The 19,052-nt window shown below is 37.1% G+C and overlaps 1 long non-coding RNA gene across 7 annotated transcripts in view; it reads left to right on the top strand.

The window, feature by feature from the left end:
- Positions 1-19,052, top strand: part of LOC128085352 (uncharacterized) — a 221,493-nt gene that overhangs the window by 39,283 nt on the left and 163,158 nt on the right. For 5 of the 7 annotated variants that reach the window (XR_008208922.1, XR_008208925.1, XR_008208920.1 and 2 more), the window contains one exon: positions 1,515-1,619. The exons of 1 other annotated variant lie outside the window; for it this stretch is intronic. This is a non-coding gene — a long non-coding RNA (uncharacterized LOC128085352). Of the gene's footprint in view, positions 1-479; positions 1,118-1,514; positions 1,620-19,052 lie in introns of all 7 variants that reach the window. One more of the 7 variants, XR_008208923.1, reaches the window with a different exon arrangement.

Genomic DNA, 19,052 nt, shown 5'->3' with positions numbered 1-19,052 from the left:
TTTTTTTATATACAGTTTCTGATTTTTTTTTTCTGAAAAAACAACCCACACTAATTCAAAATTTCTTAATAAAATAGGGCATTTTTTTGGTAGAAAACAATGCCACTTTAAGGTTTTTGAAATATTTATCTCATTTTCCTTTTGGGAAAAATAAAACAGCTGGTGAAATTAGGATTTCAAAATGGAAAAAAAAAAAAAAAAGAGCTTAAATAAACACCCATTTAACATTTTATCAAAATGAAGAGTGCTGATGAAATTTAAATATTCGCATTTTCAATAATTTTTAACTATTTCAAATATTCTCTTTGCTATTGTTGAGATTTGAAGTCCTCATGAAGACCAAGTGACAGAATGTAAGTTTCTCTTTCTCTCTCTTTTTTTTTTTTTTTCCTTTTGAGGTAATTACATCTGAAATAGAGTATATCAATAGTATATCAATACGTTCCAATATTTATTTCATGTCTTTCTTTGTTGTTAAGCAAAGGTTGCTTCGCTTCTGTGGCGCAGTTACTTCAGTTGATGCAGAACAATCTGGAAAGTACATTTACATGGAAAACCAAAGTATTGCACTTTGACTACAGTTTTTATATCAGTAGAAAGGACATTGGTATTGCCAGTAGAAAGAAAAGTGAACTTTGACTGTGAGTGTTGGTCAGAAAAATGTCGGAGGAAGAGCATAAGGACAGCAATCTACAGTTGGACCAAAGGTTGTTCCAAGACTTTGTATCTGATAGCAGTCAGCAGAATATCCTTATGGACAAGTGTAAGAAGCAGGGCAAGTATAGAATTATTCTTTCTGCTGGTATACTTTCCCAGCTTCTGACAGTCAGCAGTTTCGGGACTCCCTGTGCCGAAGTTGCATCTTAACCATTGTTTTTATGAACCACTGAGTGCGGAAGCAACAATAGGAACAATGGATCACTGTTCAGCATCAGTGGCAACTGCGCTTAGAAATAAGTAACAGTGCCACTTCAAAATGCTTGACATGGACAACAGAAAGAGAAGAGCCAGGAAATTATAGCAGCACTAAAGCCACACCCATGGCCAGAGGCAACATCTCACAGCTCCTCCAAGTTGTGAACTCCTTGGGAGCTGAGAATCCCTACCGTGCAGAGAGGTAGGAGCCAAACTCACCCTTATATAAGGCAGCAACTTCTGCCCCTGTGGGTTCTGAATGGGATTTGGTGTCTTGTTCTTCAATGTAGGGGTTCCTCCTTTTGTTTTTCTGCTGAGATTCCTGTTTGGTGAGAGTTGGGTGACCCTGCCTCATGCTAGTAAAAGATGCTACCGGTCAGCTCATCTCTGGTAGTTGAGAGAGACTTCCACATTCTCTCAGAGTCATTGTCTAGTTCCTGTTCAAGCATCTGTCCCATGTAGGAAGGCATAACATGTTATTTCCTCTGACAGTGCTCTTTAGGGGCTGTCAGCCTAAATCCCCAATAAACAGATCTGCAGTATTCTTCATGCACAATGATTGTCCTCATATGTGATCAACTGCATGTTTCTTCCTACAGCGAAGCATTTGAAAAGTGACAGAGCCTGAAGAAAAAGAGAATTCAAAATCTGGTGCTGAATTTTCTCCTGGACCAGTCTGTTCTTCTGTATCCATGAACAAGTAGGTTCCTGCAGGAGTAGTTTAGAGGCCTCACCATTAGCAAGTGTCTCTGCACGGTGCGGCGACTCCTGCTAAGATCTTGTGAGTATTTTGTACACTGTTGTTCTCCCTGTAAAGTAAAAGCACACTGAGAGATAAACTAGAAGATCCTGTCTGTTGTGAACACAGCACAGGAAGGCAGTTGTGATGGATAGGAGCTGAGCTGTGACCATGCTGCAGGTAGCTCCTGCTCTGTTTCGGAGACAGTATTGCGTATGCTTTTTTTCTTTTTCTTTTTTTCTTCTTTTTTCTTGAAGATAAACTGGAACATTTTAACTTTAAAAGACTGTTTACTTTTGCAGTGTTCAGGGCTGTGGCTACATGATTAAACTCTCATGCCGATCTTTAACAATTCAGGGGTCAATGTTTTTGAAAGAGTAGGAAGGATTGCAGTGGTATAAAACAGTGTGTCTGCTGCTCACTTTGCTGAAGAAAGCTGCAATACTGAAAGAACAGCATTTATACGAGTAAGTCAGTCTCAGGGAAGTAGCAAAGTACAGTCTGTGAATTACACTGTTACACACAGATACACAGACATCTGAATAGGATTTTTCTCTTCTTTTGTTTGTTGTTGAAATATGTATACAATTTCTGTACCTGCTAAATTTTTGGCCAAAAAGCTCATTCTTCTGAAGACTGAACTAAACCGCACCCTTCAAATGTGAAGGGCTGTTGCATTAAACTATTGTGCTTTCTCCAGAGAGTAAGGTCAAATGAGGACAAGCTTGCAGCAGGTGCAGTTTCCTTTTAGGAAATTGGTGGTGTTTCTGAATTCTGTAATGTGTTGGTTTTAGTCTCTACAAAATACAGCTTGCATTTTGTTATAACCAGTAAGGAATCATGCATCTGGAACAGAGTAATATATCTGAGCAATTTGTGACATTTAACTTCAATCTGGTTGAGATCCTCTGGTTGCTTTCAATTTGAACAGTGCAACAAATGTGTTCCCAGTCTCCTCTTTTATCACTTATTGTATCATTTAACAAAGGTCACAGTGACCCAGAGGAAGCTTAAGAGGAATGAGTTGTGGTGGACCTTGGAAATGAAGTTTGACTGTGATTATGGTGGGCCTGAAGCCAGGGCCAGCTCTCCAGTATGCCTTCTGTTTGCACTCCATTTTTCTGGGCTGAATTCAATCATGCAGCCACATCTGTGGATGAGGCAGAAGTCTGTGATAATTAGTAATCTCTCTTCTCTGATGAGTTTTTCAAAAGAGTACTTTAAATTGTTTACTTTTTTTGTGGTTGGATTGTTGAATTAATAACAAAAATGTAGCCACTGTTGAAAAGAACTATCTTCACATGAATGTCCAAATGTTCAATTCTGTGCTTGCCTCTTGCAAATCTTCTTGTGATAAACATTTTCTTAATTTGGACTCACTTGATTGTATCAATATATTTTACATCATGTTGTAAATTTATTTTTTATTATCTGTTTAGATTTTTGATTAACACTGCCTGATTAGACTAATGCTGGTGTAAGCTGATATTCACTTAATGATTTTATAGTGTTTCTCTTTCATGTAGTGACTACTTTTTTAACAAACAGAATATTTCAAAACCTATAAAAACTTGTAAGGTATGAATCAGTAGAAATCTAGTAAGTGTTCTGATGGTAACTTATTTCATGGTTCGAATGTGCCAGTGATATCTGATTTCCAAAAGTTTTCAGATGTAAATCCTTAATAATAACATTGAATTCACAGACTTCTGTAGTATGCTTTATACAAGCCTTTGCAACAGTACAGAGCCTATTCCATAAGGTAGCTGTAGCTGTATATGTATAGACAGAATTATAGGGTGTATAGGTGTTAGTGTTTCCAGCTATAAAATAGACAAGATCAATCTTCTTTTTTTTTTTTAAATAATGTCCCCATCTGATACTTTTTTTTTTTTTTTTTTTTTTTTTTCAAATGCAGAGGTTCTCCTGGCTCCATTATAAACCTTGGTTCTGAGTTTGTCAAGTTGTTTGTGCTCAAATCTTACTATCTTATGGTCTGCTAAACTGTTGTAATGGTTAGTATTTCTCTGCGTAAGAAATAATCTGCAATTCCTAAGAAAGATGTATTCAAGTACATGGCATACATTACTTACGCTGTATTCACTGAAAAGTGATTGCATCTTTGATAGATAACCTATGTTCTGCCTTGTCTCCAGTTGTAGTCAGCACACTTCCTCTATTAATTCTGTTACTGTTTGTGCTATGGAGGTCTGGGAAAGGAGTTGACAATATGATATACTTATCTCACTCAGTTTCTCCCCATGTGTCCATTCAGTGCACATTTTCTGTATTTCTCTTTTCTTTTATATTGCAAATACATTTGTAGAATATTGATATTTTTTTTCCCTATGAGTTCTCCAGTGCTATTTTCGGTTCCTGGCCCAAATTATGAATAGAACAGATTTCTTCTTTTCTTTTTGTACTTCCTAGTATGCTATGAGTCCATAGGCAAATCAGCATGTTACTATTTTATGACTTGGGTTACTGTACCCCCAATATATCTGGTACTTTCCAGATGTAGGGGCAAGTTTCATCTATGCTGTATTTAGAGCAAGAGATTAGACTAAAGGAAAGTGTATTCGCTGACCTAAATCTTGGCATTCCTACTGTTGCTTTATTCCAATGAAAAAGGAATACTTCCACATGTTTAGTAATATAATTATCAGCCATTTGTTCCAGATTTATACACTATAATAAACTGGAAAATAAAGCCATTCCAGTTTGGATTTGACATGGAACCCAAACATAAGAGACTGAATCAGTCACAGGAAATAATACGTGAAGCTTTACATTTATGCAATCTTGAAAGACAAACTTCAAAAAGTAAAAACTACAAGCTCATGTGAACTCAGCTGCTCAGCAGTTATAAGTTGTTCAAAATGTTTTTGTTTTTTTTTTTTCTTGAAGTTCCTCTTTCAAAAGGAAATCCTCTAGGGATTATTTAGCCTAAAGTACCTAATTTCTCTTCTAAAAGTAAATATTCTTATTTTGTTGTTACATATAATCATAAATACAAATATTTTGTTTTGCTTCTAACTGCATGATATACATCTACTGTCTGCACAGGAAGTACAATTACTGCTAATGCTACCATTACTTTCTAGTCATGTTTCAAATTTGAATTTTTTAAATCCAGATTTTTGCACAACTTTTTCTGTCCATGCACTCAGTTCTGTTCACTATTGTATGTAGATGGAACAGAAAAATTCTTTAAGAAGTCATAAACTACATTAAAACTTTTTACCAGTTGGGTTCATAAAAGCTATGGGACAAATATATCAGATCATATTCATATATTTTTCCAAAACATTTCCCTTTCTTGCCTCCCTGCTTTTTGTATTTGGCTACAAAATAAACTGTTGTCTCTAATCAAAGTAAGAAGATACAGTATTCATAGTTTCAATATGCAATGAATAATGAACAGTTCAATTCCTGTGTTTCTGTCAAAATATGGTTAGCTTGTAGTGAATTTATGACAAATGTAACTCTGCAGTTGTTTTCTGTTTAAAAAAAAAAAAAAAAAAAAAAAAGTATATAAAAATATATTGGGCCCTTTATTTACCAGAATCACACAGAGTAAAAGTTTAACTATCGTGTCAAGGCTATCTTCCCAACAACACAACAGGCAAACTTAAGTGAATTGGAGAGCAAAGTACACATGTGTTTGCAACTAGCATTTTCATAAGATAATTCAGATTTTGCTATGTACTTTTGTAATGGCACTAAGCAAGTTGATTGGTGTAGAATGGTGCTGAATAGAAAATGGAGGAGGAATCATGTTGTAATACCTTCCTGCTTGAGTCATAGCTCCTTCACCATACATTGGTAAACTTTCTATCCAAAGAACTAGTTTATGCCTATTTATTTAGTCTTATTACCCCTATTTCAAACAGTGTGTAAAATGCAAAACGTTAGGATTCCACTTATGTACGAGTGATTTGACTAGTGGCTTGGCCATTATGTGGTAGCCAAGCTGGCAATCTCACAGAAAATTGAAGTCACTTCTGGTGGGCTAGCAAAGTTGCTTTGCAGTGAAGAGAATTTAATGAAACAAAACCTGTCCCTGTTAATGTCAAAGATAATTTTGCTGTTGACTGACTCTGATAGCTTAAGGATTGGTATAAATTGTTTCAGTATCTCTTAAGATCCGTTTCTTGAGAGCTTTTTGTGCAATTCTCCAGTCCCTTCTCCAGTATCACTGTAGCTTGCTGGACCATGCTATGCAAGGGTTCATGTGGGTGCCAAGAGCAGCTCATTGGAAACTCCATTTTTTTTTTAACCACAGAAACACGTTATTTCTGAGAATACAAATTAAATAATGGTATCTGTTGACACGGTAGAAGGAAGGGATGCCATTCAGAGGGACCTGGAAAGGTGGGCCTGGGTGAATCTGATGAGTTCAACATGACAAAGTGCAGAGTTTTGCACTTGGGCTGGAGGAATCCCAGGCATCCGTACAGGCTGGAAGGAATGGTCCTTGAGAGCAGCCCTGTGGAGAAGGACCTGGGGATCTTGACAGATGAAAAACTTAACATGAGCCAGCAGTGTGCCCTTGCTGCTAGGAAGGCAAATGGTATCCTGGGCTCCATCAGAAGAGGGGTGGCCAGCAGGGACAGAGAGGTGATTGCCCCCCTCTGTTCTTGTGAGGCCCCATCTGGAGTACTGCATCTTAAGTGTGGAGCCCCCAGTACAAGAAAGACAGGGAGCTGTTGGAGAGGGTCCAGAGGAGAGCCACAAAGATGATCAGGGGACTGGAGCACCTCCCCTATGAGGACAGGCTGAGGGAGCTGGGCTTGTTCAGCCTGGAGAAAGGAAGGCTGCAGGGTGACCTCATTGCAGTGTTTCAGTGCCTAAAGGGAGCCTACAAACAGGAGGGGAATCAACTCCTTGAAAGGATTGATAACATCAGGACAAGGGGAAATGGTTTTAAGTTGAGGGAAGGGGAAATATAGGTTGGATGTCAGGGAAAAATTCTTTACCCAGAGAGTGGTGAGGTGCTGGAACAGGCTGCCCAGAGAGGTTGTGGATGCCCTATCCCTAGAAGTGTTCAAGGCCAGATTGGATGGAGCCCTGAGAAGTCTGGTCTAGTATTAAATGCGGAGGTTGGTGGACCTGCATGCGGCAGGAGGGTTGGAGATTCATGATCCTTGAGGTCCCTTCCAACTCTGGCCATTCTGTGATTCAGTATCTTAAAATTTCTGGGTAAGATTTTAAGAATTTTTCTTTAAATACATCAGTTCTTTTAACTAAGTGATGTATACCATAAGATCAGTTTAAAAGTAATACGATTACATTTTATTATGTGATTTTGTGGAACAAAACATTTTAGAATCTCATAGGATTATATAAATGTGTCTTTTCTTAGTTGTTGGCATTATATTAAATGCCAGATAAATAAAAAAACAATTTTAATTTTATTAAGGAAATATATTTTTAAAAAGATTAATGCTTTGCTTCTGACTGGTAAACTAGCATTAAAAAGTGGAAATATATTTGTAGCTAACTCCCAGAGTGCTTGGTGTCAGAAGAAATGTTACTCTGAATTTTTTTTTAGAAAGGTGGCCTCTACCAGACAGGAGCTCAGAAATGGTGATTGTCATTCACATAGGTTTGCAAGTCTCTGGGGCCAGTCTGTATTTTGGCAAGAAGCAAAGAGCAAGTCCTTATGAAAAAAAACAGTCCTCATTGAATTAGTAAAAATATGTTGATATTGTTTTAATTCTTTCATAACATGCTAAATTAATTTATTTGGTTTTGAGCCTTTAAAATTATAATGCCATCAGGGAATGTGTTTTTCATGTAGCTCTCTTACAAATGCATTGGAGTAGTGAGGAGAATAGTCTTTGAAAAAACAATTAATCATCCACTTTGGGTGAATGGGATGCAGAAGAATTTTTTTTTGATGCTTCACAATCTGAGCAGTAATCAACATCTGCGCAAAGTGAGCTTAACTGAACATTTTGCAGTTTTTTTGCACAGATGTAGAGAACAGTAGAACATGCAGGACTGAGGGGTATCAGATTGTTTATAATTTCTTGCAAATTACGCTGTCAAAATTCTTATCATTTGGTAGATGCTTTTGTCAACTTTTCATGTTTGGCTAGCAATACATAGTTCAACTGCATTTCTTCCAAACCATTTAAATCATTGCACGCTATTCTCTGGACTAGATCATTAATTCTGAGAAGTGAATGAAACTTATTCCTCAGTTAGCTTATTGTTCAGCTGGATTATCTGAGAAGGAGAACCCTCTTAAGTAAATTCAAGGGAAACATATTCTCTGTTCAATATACAATAAGTAAAAAAGAATATGCCATTTTTTTGCTCCTCATTGTTCCATTCTTCATTCACAAGATAATGGCTTAAGATGTGGAAAAAAAAAAAAAAAAACAACCCAAAGAGCAGCTTTGCAGCTTTTTGAAGAGATTACTGACACCGAAACTGAGTACTGTACTGATACTTTTCTGTTACTATAGAGCAGTATGTGATCTCTGAAACTGTAGATAGTAAAGAAGAAAGAAACCTTCAATTTTCCCCAGATTACTTACTCTCTTTCCTCATTAGTATAATTAGCTCCTGATCTTTTTTTGTTTTCTTTTAATATTATGTTGCAATGAAGCTAGCACTGCTAAGAATTATAGAAGTTAAATGCTTTTCAGTAAAGGAAAAGATTCTTATTAACGACAAGATTGAAATTAGGAGGGTCTATTCCTTATATATTGCTAAATTTGACTTCTGATTTTTATCCTGGAAATGAATGTATCTATTTTTCTCTGTCAACGCTGATAATGCACATTTTGGCCTGCATCTAACAATTTGTGATGAATGTTAGCTACCAGCACAAGTCTACCACGGCTAAGCCTGAGCTTTTTAGTTTCTCACCCACATCTTTTTCATTACCTTCCTTATTTGATCACTGTATTTCCAAATGTTCAAGCTGTTGACCTGGAAGTCATGTTCAATTGAAACCTTTTCCTAAGTAATCACTTTCAGATTGGATTGCCTTTTTATAGATCTATAGACACTAAGACAAGCCATTTTCTTCTACCCACATTAATCCAGATCATCTGATGCACCCAACTTCTCTGTCCTATCGAACATGAACTATTTCTCTTTGATTTTGCAATATTTTTTTTTTATCTTCTGTACTTCTGTCTATTCTGTCTATTCATGTCTAAATGGCTATTAGGATGCCATTTCCATGATGGACAGCCAGTTAGCTACTGATGCCAAACTTGATTGTTTGTTCCTAATTTTGAGCAATTACCTTTGCGTTTTTCTTCGTGATGCTCAAAATGCCTGAGTAGAATTTTATGTAACTAACCACAAAACAAATCTATAGTCTCATTCTAGATTCTCTTTTCTTTGATGATAGCTAAAAAAAAGCCCCAGATCGCTAGAGGTAGACCACTACAAATGGGACAGCCCAGTGTTCTGTTGTTGTCTTTCATCTTTGTTTTTCTGTCTCTTTCTATGCCCATTTTGTAATTACTTTGGAGCATAGGGGCATGTTTTTACTTATGTTGCCACAGCACCTAATGCAAAGGTATCTTCATCCCTAAATAGTGTTCGTAAGTGTGAAGCAAGGTTAGATAAGCTACAGCATGTAAGGAACTGTCAGCATGATTCCTTACTGATTCTGAGCACATATACTACAGAGCCCATCAGCACAGAGGAAACTTCAGTAATCATCTGCTACCTTGGGTTCCATTGGAGGGTTATTATATAAATACGTCACTGAGCATTTCCATTATTTATGCTATCTTTAGCACTAAAATTTCAGGTCATGATTAAGAAAAAAACAACAAACATGTAAGAGAACTGTGGAAACACACTAACAAATTATCTGACAATGCAGTTGTGAGTTCTGTGAGACCTATCTGAAATGATAGAAGATGCGGACGTGTGGGAAAGACATTTAGTTTGACTATTCACAGAAGCAGGAACTTCTGAAGAAATCCTGTGAAAAATGGAGCTAAGTATTCAGAATGTAAGAAAAAAAACAAAACAAAACAGATTATTATTAGCATTAGATAATGCTCAGTGTGACTGAGGAGGTCTAGTATTTATCTGGTGAACAATGTACCTCATAGGAAGAATAGAAGTAAGCAGAAAATGAAGTTACACCTCAGTAAACTTAGAAAACATATAAGATGACAGTTTTCACTCTTTTTCTCATTCCTTGCTACAGAACAAAACTCCAGATCTTTTAAATACGAATGCTATCTGCAGATGAACTTTTTTTTTTTTTTTTTAATTAATAATAGATGCTTCCATGCTCAGGTTTAGTAGTTTTGCATCATCCAAATAAATGCTTACATGGGCATAATATTTCTCTCTAGTGTTGAAAGAAAACTGACTCAGGAAGCTGAAATGCAAAGGCAGTTCTGCAAGAAATATAGAAGTGAAATACTGGGAACAGAATGAATGGCCAAAGGATACTGAGATTAAAAAAAAAACAAAGACAGGAAAACAGTTAGAAGGTAGGTATGAAGACAGCAAAACAAGAGCTTGAATACGGATGGCTCGATATTATAGAAAACATGATAGATGATGATAAGAGAGAGAAATGGGGAGAATATGATTCTTATTTTTCTGTTTCTGTTTTATGTGTTTTCACACCAAATTATAAAATACATAGTCAAGCTCTCAAGCAGGATCATACTTGAGATCATAACATGTATATTGCGTTAGGAACATACACTTTAAATTCACTGTCTGTATGTTCCTGTAGACAGGAAAAGCAATGATTTAAATGGGAATTTGTTTTTGCAAATTGTGGAACATAGGGTATAAAATTGGAGAGTAAAACAGATTACTAATATTCAGAAACTTTAAAAATACTCTAAAATACAGAAGAAAAACACCCTTTCCTCAGGATGCAAAAAGCCTTTACATCTTTGTCTTGTTTACAACACACTTGCAAAACTTAAGCTCTTTTAATTTAAATTTCCTTTTATTTATTTTCATTCAATTTTTATTAGAGCAATAAATTCTCTTGTGGGCTTAAGTAGTAAACAACAAGTCTTAAAACAATTAATTGCTTGTAAACTTCTTTTCTGAGTCTCACCTGAAGTTAGCTATGAAAAGGAGTAGCTGTCCTCACTATCAGAGAGGAGGTCACCAGATTTTGATGTAATGAACATCAGTTGAGCTAGCCTAAATGCCTTCTGTGATTGAAATTTACTTTAAACTGTAAAGGGTCAAGTACTTAGGAAAAAAAAAAAAAAGAAACAACCAAACAACAAACTGTAAAATGCTTTATTAGTGTTGTGAAAAATTAGTCATTAGAAACCAGCAACAATTCAGATTTTTTCTTGTGGTATTTTGCTTGTGAGAACACTGCAAACTGTGTCATGCAAGTCTGAATCACAGATAATCCACACCATGGGGCATCGAATCACATTGCTGTGGTACTGGCCTTTGGAAGGATGGATATCTTGGAGGTCTTCAGTACAAAGAGGTTATGGACAGTAAGTTCTGGTCTCAGGACCAAGTTAGGGATATGTCTAAAGCCTTATTTTCTAGATATGTTTCCCTTTTTGGATCCACTGATTTCAGGGTTTAGTCCCTGAAATAGTCCCTGAAACTTTGAGGGTATTACGCACTTGGAACCGTATTTGTTAGCTGTGTGAAAGAAGAAAAATGTCAGAGGGAAACATCTTACTCTCACCTCCCTTCCCCTGCCAAAACCCACCACAAAACCCAAGAAACACTGTACACAGGCCAGGGACAAACTCACTGTTTATTTCAAGCTACTGGTAAGAAGCTGTTATTTATTTAAAACTTCAAACGTAGTTACGAAATCATAAGCATAAGAATTCTGCAAAGGATGTGCTCTTTTCCCCCACCGTAACAAAAAACATAGTATGACAAATTAGCAGGGGACTGAGGCAATCAGAAATACCCTAACCTTTGCTCTTTCTTCATAAAGTTTTTAAGAATAAAACTCACAAATACTGAAACTACTGAGGGCAGTAGATGAAGGAGCTCACAACGTTGTCTGAAACTGGCTTTCTTTTGTCTGTCTTTATTGTAAGGCTTTTTGAGTGACATCCAGGGAAGACTTGTGCATGCAGAAGTGGCTTTTGTTTTTCTGAGTACCTGCCAACACTAGACAAATTGTTTCTAAAAAATGGGACACTGACAATTTAGCCCTTCTCATTCTGCAAATTAGAGAAAAATCTCTGCATGCAGTACCACTGTCAATACGTAAGTCTGGGTTGTGTGTTGGCATGGGTGCCCAAAAAGAGTCTATCACTTGACACATGCCTTAGATGTCTCTGGTGTCAATGTGGCAGTCTGCAAGGTATTCTCAGGGTCATAGATATCTGTTATTTTACAGTCCATATCATCAAAAGGTGCTGGAGTTCTTCTAAGAAGGCCTTTGTGTTTAACTTGTGCATTCTGAGGGTTCTGTGAGATAGACAGGACTTAAGACTTGAGGCCTTACTTTTTCCAGGCACAGCTGCACTGGACATGTTTGTCCACTTCACTAGTGGGTAGAACAGACACCGTCTGCTATAACTTCTTATTGGACGCAGCTACAATCTCAGCCTGTGGACTATAAAACAAACTATTGGAGAAGTTAAGGTACTGCAAGACTGTGTCAGGTTGGGAAGACATATAAAGTCTCCCTCTCACTTTAGCAGTCATACTGGGCAGAACCTATAGGCTCTGGTGATGCAGAAGGGAAAATGTTATTCGGTTCAAATAGACGGTTTCTTGGCATGCCCCTTGGTATTAGTTTCCCTTGTTTATTGTGTGGGTATCATATATGACAAAGAGAAAGAGAGAAATACTTTAGAAAAACAAACAACTCCTCCCTCTCAGGAAAAAAAACAAAAAAAGAAAGAAAGAAAAAAAAAAAAAAGAAAAAGCAATAAGAAACTGTGGTTGTAAAACCACAAAAATTGGAAATGAGGCTCCAAGGCAAGTGTAAGGCTTGAAATTTCTTCTAGCTCTTAAAAAAAAATCCAAACCAAAAAAACACCCAAAGCACAACAACTCTCTTTCCATGGATTCCAGCTTAATGATGCTCCCTTACACGCTTATTTTATTTTATTTATTTATTTTTTTTAAGGGAAGATTTGAAATAATGTTTTTAAGCTTTGGCGTGAGATTTTTTGCTGCTTTATTTTCTCCAGAAAATGTTAAATTATATTTTTCCCATTTGAATTTTACTTAGAAATTTGAGAAATGTGAAGTCTACTCTGTTATGGTCTTCCTGGTAACGTCCTGGATATCTTGGAGAAGTATTGATTTCTTTCTCAGCATAACAGCAGGACTAAAATTACTGAATTTTTTCAGTGAAGAAAATCTCATTCAAAGCCTTTGTTAATTGCTGAAAATAAAGAATAATTTATAGCAAAAAGAAAATAAACAAAAGCTTAAGAACAGTCTCACTTTGCAGTTGCTTTTTTCCAGTTGTTTACTTTTCAATATCTTTAATATTATGTAGTCAATTGTAAGAGTCATTGACAGCACATTTCCTAATACAAAAGGAAGAAAGTAAAGGGAAAAGAAAGACAGGGAGGGCTAATATTTAGAAAGGAGCTGTTCTTTGTGCTTCTAGCACATGTAACACATACCTGGTGACTCTTCTGTACCTCTTCTGTTCCTTGTTAGGTAAGATATGGATTACTTCACTTACACTTTCTTTTTTTCATAGTGCATTGAGATACAAAAATGTAAAATGCTCACAGATTGTTTTTTCTGAGTGTCAGAGAAGAGGTATGTGATGCTTTTTGTATCTGAAGGTAATATTGTAGAATTAACCTTCATTAACATCTGAAATGCATAGAGTATACATATTATTTCTCTGAGGAAAAGCAAATTTGATTATTTAAATTGGTATTTCATTATGTAATGTTTTGATTTAAGCAACCTAAATGAAAAAAACTTAGATAGCACTATCTTTCCCTTGTAATCTTCTCCTTTTCATGGATTACCAAAGAGGCAAATGTATTTTCAGCTCCACCTTCCTTAGTGAGGAAGAGGATATCAATAATCAGTTCTGGAAATCTTGGCTGATAATCGGTTGTGGTAGGAATGGAAGTGCAGGGCGAAGTGCATTTGGAGGCTATGGTGATGATGGTTTTTGAGTATGAGTTGATGAGAATCGGCAAATTCTTCCTTATCAGAATAGGACAGCAGTCAGCACTGAGGCCAAACAGCAAAAATATCTCTTATGTAATATGGTAATTCCACTGCATGGGTACTGCAGTGACATCGGTCTTCAGTACACAAGTGTCTCGAAGAACCTAATTTCAGTGGAGTTGCAAAGTTGGGTATAGGTAAGAATTATACAATGCAGAAGATGAGATTTTGAAATTTCTTTTTTCCTCTGGCCCTAGCATAATTTGGAGGTTCCTACATTTCACGAGTATTGATCTGTAAAAACAAACAGATTAAACTGAGTTGATAGACTCCTCCGGCTGCCTTCTGTACTCTACTTTTCTCATGAAAGTAGATGTCCATCTGGCAGGAATGGCTGAACTGCACAAGTAACTACTGATGAGGAAACAAATGTCATTGATCAGCAGGCAGTCAGAAAGTTCCCCTATCCTGAACATCCTAAGCTGTAGATGATTACAACTGGAGAGATGCTTCAAGGACAATTTAGTCATCCCTGTTCCTGGCAGTCACTGATTTAAAGACTAGGTGATTATAAAAGACTAATAATAAGAGAGGGTTTCTGCTGTCTCACTTTGACTCACCAGTTAATCTTATTAATCACCAGTCAGTGATTAATAACAAACTCATGGTTTGATCAGTACATTTCCCAGAAGCCTGAGAGTTCGTTTTTGTGCATGCACCTTTATTTGGACAATGCAAAGCTGACCTGAATCTGGGAGCAGAGGATTCCTAAGTTTATAATTTATGTTTCCACATGCTAATATAGAAAAATAATGATGATAATAAAGTAGTATGTACAGGAAAACATGTAAATATGTGAAAACATTATCTGATAAATGTAAATAGCAAATAATATACTATGTATGGACTTGCTGAGATGCTCTTTAAAGTTCCAAGTAGAAGCAAAACAAGTAAGTTCCTTCCCCTCAATGCTCAGTGTGCAATTTAACTTATGAGGTGTTGGATAGTTGGGTTTTGTTGACAACTTCTTTGGTCTGAGAAGCATATTTTGGTAATTTCAAGAAGTAAAACCAAGTGTGTCAAAGCGGCATTTTGAAATAAGGTAGTTTGTAGGTAAGAAGAAGTTTAAATGGTATAGATGATGCTTCAGAGTTGTAAAGGGCAAATCTATCAAGTATGTGAATTTCAGAAGAAACTTAATCTCTTAGGGATATTCACATGCTGAGAGAGTAAGCATTTCAGAAATTGATGGAGTTGCTACTGTTTGTTTGTTTCTAAAAGCCACCACAAATGGTTCCATTCAGACTACTGATTGGTGTACCTAAATATGAAGAGTTAGAAAAATGTAGTCCATTGAGATGTCTATTGAGATGAAACCTTACATTTTCAACAGCGTTATACCTAATCACTTTTCTGTAAAGTAGCCTTGGTTTGTGTGGCAGAGCATTCTTCATCTTATCCCATGAAGCTTTGCCATTGTACGGACAGTTGCCAAGTATTCTCGTCAGAGAAGGGAGTATAAGTGAGGGCTTCCTGGACTCTCAGATTATATGGACCCAAGTTTCTTTCTTTCTTTCTTTCATGTACATTTTACATGAAATTGCTGCTTGATACACCAGTAGAACTGGAAAGAGACATCTCTTTACTTGCTTCTAAGTTACCTGTTGGCCTTTCTATGCTTCAGTTTTTGATGTTTGTTTGGAGTTTAGAGCTTCTTGACTCTGTTTGATGCATTGAGTGTACTTTCAAGTAGGATGCTGTCTTTGGAGGGCTTTGAAGTCAGTTGAGCTAAGGGAAGAACTGAGATCCTTTATTGCCTGGGCTACCACTAGGTGTCTGTATGAAGAGTCCATCATTTAAAACCTATTTTTAATTGAAAAGTATGAACTCTGCTTATTTTTTTTGGAGAGACAGAATGTGACATGAGTTGAGACTTCTGGATTCTGGATATGCTATAAATCAAACTGCATTCCTGGGTGTGCAGGATTTAAGGCATGTTGGTTTTCTCATTTGCCTTCAGTTAGTTCTCGGTGGTTGCCTCCTGAGTATATTGCTATCATGTGCTTGTGTGGTATGTTGGCTGCTTTAGATTGCATCTGAAGTACCAAGTCACCCTGTGCATTGAATGGAGAGCCTGACACTCTGTTCCCTTTCTGAATTTTCCCATATGAACTGAGTGACTGAAAGATATATGTTATACCGCCTAGCACTGAAATATCTAAATCTCTTATTGGATCTCATCCAATTTAGCTACAATGCAAAGTTAATTGTAAAGCACAACTAGTACTTTTAGCACACATTTTAAAACAGAAGGTCTTAGTATTCAACATGTTAGCAAGAGACTCATTATATATAAGATTCCTGAAGGATTACACTGCAGGAGAAGCAAGAGAACCCATTAAACTGTCAAAATGTTCATATAATGAAATATCACCAAGAAAAAATATAAAAGCAAAAAACTCAAAGCAGAATCAACAAAGTGCAACTGCTACTGGCATTCTTCCTGGGATAGTTTTTTCTTGCCTTCCTCAAAAAAGCAACAAATAGCTTACCAGATTCACTGGTACACTCTGGAAATCTTACGATAAGCATTTGAATCTCAAGAGCGTACATGTGAATCCTCTTCTTGTTCACGTTCATGCTGTATGGATTACTGTCCAGGGATCTTTTTTCTCTTGTCTTGCAGATCACGTTTTCCTTTCTACCATAAGAAAAGGGATGTAAAAATCAGAATATTGGCAATTTATGTACCAATGTGGATGCTTGCACAAAAGGAATTGGGTAGTTTTGCATTTATGATACCCCTAGTGGAAATAATTATCTCCAGTTTAAACACTGTAAGTCGCAGATAAAGGAAGTGTTTAATGGCAGGTCTGTTTTCTCTCAGGAGTCAGTACTGCTTTCCTCCATGGATCCTGTATTACTTCTTCCCCAGCTTCCCTCCTGCTGAAATAACTGTGGTGCTAATAACAATATGTGAGAAATGACTAGATGTGCTAGTTTTTTTTTTAGATAATTATACCAGTTTTTCCAATTTTCCAACATTTTTTCACTTATTAACTCATCGGTGCCAGAAATTGAATTTTTCCAGCACATAAATCCTAATTAACAAGCCAAAGGGTAGAACGCTCCATTTTACTTCTGATGTGTAATTTCCCCTCTTTTCTTGCTTAAGTGGCATTTTGAAAAGCAAACCCATGTCTTTTCAAGAGTAAAAAAAGAAATACAGATGTGTTTTGGGAAAGCGGTGGAAAATTGGTAAAGGGAAGAGGGAAGATGTAGTTGGGCTCTGGACCTTCTGGTCATTCTGGTCATTCTGAGGTTGTAGGGCATGTAGGCGTGCAGAGTGGCTGAGATGTGTGACTGAACTCCAAACATGGACACAGGGGAGTTATTAAATGATGCTGATCCTGTGGAGCATCTTTTAATTCCACAGAGCTAAGGCTGCATGTGGTACACTACTGATATGCGTTGATCTTATGGGTTTCCCTGCAGCCTCAATTTCTACTTATCAAGGCCAGAAACAGAATGGAGGAGAAAGAGGTAGAAGAAGTAGAGGCTTTTCAAGACTGAGGCTATCATTAGATACCCTGTTTAAGGACTCAGTCAGCCTTGGTATATACTTAGGGATACTCTGACCCTTTGGGAAAGGCTGGTGGAAGGCGGCAAGGCAAGTGTCAGTATCTAAATGGCAGGTTATTCTGCTACTACATTCCTTCACTGGTCCTGTATTACTTCTTTCCCAGCTTTCCTCCTTCTGTGAGTCCTAAGGAGACTGGAGAATCTCATCTGAGAGATGTGAGAGTGTGAGTGGGTTAACTGTGAAAGGGGAAGGAAATTGGCCAAAAAGATTTTTCTCTGGATTGATAAGATTATAGGGAACTGAAGAAATTTGTGAGATTTTGAGATTTCTGTAGCAGCAGAAAGAAGATAATCAATTTACAAATTATGTATAAAAGGTTGAGGATTCCTGTTGGGACTGGTTATGTAGAGGTTTGGGTCAAAAGAAGTCCATAAAAAAATGACAAAGTTGGGAGGTGGGGTCTTGTCACATTGTGTTGGATAGTTTGCAACCTGGAAGTGAAAATGTAAGAACATAGATAGGAGATGATGCCCTTTTTCAGCTTCTACCTGTGTGCTGTAGAGAAGAAAGGCAAGGGGAACAGTCATGATACATGCAGCCTCATAACTTATTGTAAGTGCCACCTGGTAAGAAGGGAAATTAGTAGTAAGACTTTATGTTAGCTAGGAAAGGGTAACTCAGTTCATATCTTACTCCCATCTCCATAAAGGCCTGTCCAAAATAAATCTTTTGAGGTTAAGAAAGGGATGATTAATTCCTTTTTTATTTTTTGTGCTAATGCATTAATTGGTTCCAGGCAGACTGGGAAGAGCAGAGCCAAGATATTGCAAGTAAGGCTGCAGTCCAGGTAATGTGAGGGCTGTTGAAAAGCACCAGGAAGTTTATAAAACCTGGAGCCTTACATTCTCTGAAAAGTTTTGTAAATCCAGAAAGTTTGAACAATGCTATGTTTTGGGGTGCTTAAAGAGAAAGAAGAGAAATGTCGTAATACTTTGAGTGTTATTCCAGGACTGCTGTGCTGCTTTAAGGGGAACCTCAAGCATTTGTCTCCTGACCCTGAGTACCATATTTCTGTCTCCTATGATCACCCTCCAAGCTGCTGAAGATCAGTCCTTAGCAGCTGAATGTTAGGATTCCTTATCCTAACCTTATGCGTTACCTCTTCTAATGAAATAGCTAAGTGCTAGCATTCTTGACTGTAAGCATGTGTGTGGCCCTCTTCATTAGCCCCATCTTGAGCTTGTTGTCTCTCTACTACCCTTTTGGGTTGTGACTGGTTCAAAATCTGTCATTGCAGGATTCATGCTTACCAGGTGCTCTCCCCTTGGAATGGTCTCATTTGGTGTGTTCTCCCAGTACTCATACTGGGAGAAAAAGAGCATAATACCAATCTTAAAGAAGTGCATCGACAAATCCTGCCCTAGCAGTCAGCAACAGCGGACAATCACCAAACCACAAGAGCTTTTATATGAGGCTTTTATTTAAAGGAAGTAAAAAACACTGTCTTTAGTCATATTAATTTCTCCTTTTTATTGGCTTTTAGAGAATGAGCAACAGCTCAGTGACATGTGTTTGTAACAAACACAGGTTATGAAATAAGCGTCTTTCATTATTTGTTCATTTTGCAATGAAAAGCTCTCCAGATCTGCCTCCTAAATGGTTTAACTCAACATTAGAATTGATGCTGCCAAATACCGACTGATTCAATAGACGACG

Source organism: Tympanuchus pallidicinctus, unplaced genomic scaffold (assembly GCF_026119805.1).
Source record: "Tympanuchus pallidicinctus isolate F22 unplaced genomic scaffold, pur_lepc_1.0 scaffold3, whole genome shotgun sequence".
NCBI classification, from domain to species: domain Eukaryota; kingdom Metazoa; phylum Chordata; class Aves; order Galliformes; family Phasianidae; genus Tympanuchus; species Tympanuchus pallidicinctus.
This window is presented reverse-complemented; position numbering and strand designations above follow the sequence as displayed.